This window comes from Oreochromis niloticus, linkage group LG10 (genome assembly GCF_001858045.2).
Source record: "Oreochromis niloticus isolate F11D_XX linkage group LG10, O_niloticus_UMD_NMBU, whole genome shotgun sequence".
In the NCBI taxonomy this organism is placed as follows: Eukaryota; Metazoa; Chordata; class Actinopteri; order Cichliformes; family Cichlidae; genus Oreochromis; species Oreochromis niloticus.
The window spans coordinates 19728486-19732298 of record NC_031975.2 but is presented as its reverse complement, the minus strand read 5'-3'; the positions used below and the strand labels follow the sequence as shown (position 1 = coordinate 19732298).

At 40.8% G+C, this 3813-nt stretch overlaps 1 long non-coding RNA gene across 1 annotated transcript; it reads right to left on the bottom strand.

Moving 5' to 3' along the window:
• Positions 1–494: 494 nt before the first annotated feature.
• Positions 495–1082, bottom strand: LOC102081532 (uncharacterized). Its single transcript, XR_266276.4, has 3 exons — positions 1055–1082; positions 796–900; positions 495–572 (listed from the first exon to the last, which is right to left on the bottom strand). It is a non-coding gene; the product is annotated as an uncharacterized LOC102081532 (long non-coding RNA).
• Between the last annotated feature and the right edge of the window lie 2731 nt (positions 1083–3813).

Genomic DNA, 3813 nt, shown 5'->3' with positions numbered 1-3813 from the left:
TTTTCCAGTTTAGACATAGTTAAGCCAAAATAAATCTTTGTAAATTAATTGAATATATCGATCCATTTATCTCTTTAGCTTAAGGGTCATAGGGGGCTGGAGCCTATCCCAGCTGCCATAGGGCAAGAGGCAGGGTACATCTTGGACAGGTCACTTGTCTAAAAGGATGATAATGGCATAAAAAAGAAAAGAAAAACACTAATAGCTTACCAAACTATACTATAAGCTAAAACAAATATCCAGTTTCACAACCATTGTTCTTTTTGTTGTTTTCCAAAAAGGAAGTTGTATTTCTGGCCAGAATTGAATCAGAAACTTGCTTGGCAAATAAATAGGCTAATCAGTACACTATGAATTATGAAAAACATTCAAGTTATCACATATCAGACAGTTCAAATCTCTCTCTAACATGGTATTTTCTTGAAACAAAAGTAAAAGTCTGAAAAAGACTTGTCTGTGGAATCCATTTTAGGTCGATACCTGATACATCTGGTGAGGTTTTCCAGCAAACCAGGTAGTGGCTGTTCTTTTTCTGACGGCCGTACTTTCTTTAGTACTTCTTTGCAGTTCATCTGAAAGACAGGAATCTGTGTTCAGTATATCTCTCACAGTTTTGCAGATGTATTTGTCTACCTAAAGTGAGGTTAGCACATTGTCTCTAAATATTTAAAACACAGATTGACGCATTTCTTTCCAAGCTCCTTAGACTATGATGACCTGGATGACTGAGAACCTTCACAGACTACATAGATTTGTTGTTCTTAAGTTGAAAATGTGTCAAAAAAGATAACTTACATCTGATTCCTTAATGAATATTCCCAGGTTTCTCACAATATCTCTCTCGTTTTCATTTTTGGCATGCTTTTGTAGGATGTCATGCACTTTGCAGAAGAAGTTATTCTGTATGAAACATAAACAAGAAACCATTAGCGTTACAAATAAACACAATTAAAATGTAAAAAAGAGATCACTGTTCTTACTGCAGTCTCTCAAAAAAGAAACCTGAATGGAAAACTTGCAAACTGTTTCAAAGACATGGAAAACGTCTCCTCACCCCACATCCAGATTCAACCAAGTGTGTCACATCCTCCACAAAGAACCTCTGTAAGATCCAAGAAAAAATTACTTTTGTCAGCTAACACTTTTAACATATTGAATCATTTGTCTAGATAAGGCACCAAAAAATGTAATAGAATTTAATAGAAAAAATATTTGTAACTGAACATTGCAAACATTTTTTAAAGGTTTTAACAAGTTAGGGCACCAAAAAATGTTACAAAAATTTCAAACTAAGTGTCACTTAAACAATTGTGCTTATGCGATGAACCCTTACCTCATTCAGATCTTTCTTGTATTCCTCAACGAGTTCAACGATACGGTTTAGGTTGTGGTTAGAAACAGGATTTGCAGCATATGGATTGATCAGCATGGCCACAGCAGACACCAGCACAAACATCATCATCTCCATACTTGTTGTTCGTTGGCTGAAAAGCAGAAGTCCTTGAAGTTGTTGTGAAGTGCTGGCTGAGAGCAGATTATTTATACCTGCTCTGTCTACGCCTTCATCACGTTCGCCATTTACAAAAAACCAAAAAGCAGTCTGCAGCGCCTTGGCGATAAGATCCATGATTAGTTTGTGGTCAATGAGCAGAAAAGAAACTATTTTTCTGAGAATAATAACCTATAGACTTGGTTGCATTACTGCATTACCTCCTAACTGTTTAGTTTCCATATTACAGAAACGAGGAAAAAATAAATGGTACTTTCAAAAGAAACTTCATTACAGACTGTGATCCACGCAAAGTGATTTCTTGGAAGTATACTGCTGAAAAAAAATGGGGGAAGACTCAAACAATCTTATCTTTGATTTGCGGTGTGATTTTAAATCTGGCCAAAGGGGGGGAGTCCGGTAACCTAGGCGGTCAAGATGGCAGCTTGAATGGGGAAGCTCCGTCGCAGTGGCAGTTAATTTGCATTAGACTTAGAACATTACGCTACACAACACTTACGAAATATCACCTCAGGACTGTGGGAAGCTTGAAGACTCTTTGTGAAAGCTCATAATGCCGAGTCACCAACAAAAACTTACGCGTCGACAGCAAGAAGGCGCTAGCAAGGAAACCTCGGCGAAAGCTACTGATGTGCGCCCGCCCTCACCTTCAATGTCGGATACTATCCAGACTGCTACAACTGAACAAATGGCCAAGGACATTGCAAGTATTTACGCACTACTTAAGGAAACCTCTGAGACACAAGAGAGCAAACTCGATGGTATCCAAACTGCTACGAGGGCAGTGGAGGCTAAGCTAGCGGATATAGCTACTCGAATAAACAACGCTGAGCCTCGCCTGGATTTCCTTGAGGATGCTAGCAGAGCGCTAAAGGAAAATCCTCCTGCTACTAGTGACGAGGTGAATGCTCTACGAAAACAGAGGACGGAGAAACAACCTGACTTTCCCGAGGGCTGTGAGGGTTCGGACGCTCTGACATTCGTGCACAACACGATCCCACAACTCCTGAAGGTCGATTTCCTGGGCGGGCTGGAGATTGACCGCGCACACTGCAGCCTAGTGAGCTGACGGTCATCCCCGAGGGTCATCATCGCCTGATTTCTACAGTTCCAGGACAGGGAACGGATCGTGGAAGCTGCGCCGAGGCTGGGACAGCTGAGCTGGAACGGCCACCACATCATGATCTTCCCTGACTACTCCAAACTTGTCACGGACAAACGAGCACCATTTAATCCCTGTAAACGGTTGCTGCACGAAAGGAAGATCAAGTTCTCCCTACTGTTCTCAGCAGTGCTGGTGCTGAAAATGACGGAGGGCAGACATGAGTTTACCGACCCAAAAAAGCCCAGGACTACATTCTGTCTTTACCTTAAGGGAGTTATTTACAGTCAAGGGCTTGGTTTTAAACACTACCTTTTTTTGCCCTAGTGTTAATTAACACGCTATACACGATATACTTTGCACCTCCTAATTGTTTAGTTTCAATGTTATAGGGCTTCGTGGTTTGATTTCATTTATTCAGTTGTGCTACTTTTGAGAATACGACACAATCTGCTTGGTAGAGAAGCTCACTAAGACTATTAAATTCCTCTTTTAGTAATTCAGTTGTTATGAAGCCCTTCCCAGTTTGTCAAGGGACAGTTCTAACCAACCTGCATAGGTGTGTGTTCAGGTAGCTAAGTCCCGGAATGACTGCTCTCCTCATATTACATTGACTTGTTATGCTGCTGCTGCTGCTGGTGACGGGTCCTGTTTATGACTGTTCGACTGGTTAGAGTCACGGACCATAAAGTTTATGTTTTACTTTTTGGGGCTCATAGCCCACCTGAGGGTGACTAGTGTTCTCGGTTGCCCCAGACGTATCTTTTAAAATGTTTATCAGTTGTTATTTTTATTTATTTCCATACCCCCCTATTTTACTTACAGCCAGCCTTCCAAATACAGGGAGTGCAGAATTATTAGGCAAATGAGTATTTTGTCCACATCATCCTCTTCATGCATGTTGTCTTACTCCAAGCTGTATAGGCTCGAAAGCCTACTACCAATTAAGCATATTAGGTGATGTGCATCTCTGTAATGAGAAGGGGTGTGGTCTAATGACATCAACACCCTATATCAGGTGTGCATAATTAGTAGGCAACTTCCTTTCCTTTGGCAAAATGGGTCAAAAGAAGGACTTGACAGGCTCAGAAAAGTCAAAAATAGTGAGATATCTTGCAGAGGGATGCAGCAGTCTTAAAATTGCAAAGCTTCTGAAGCGTGATCATCGAACAATCAAGTGTTTCATTCAAAATAGTCAACA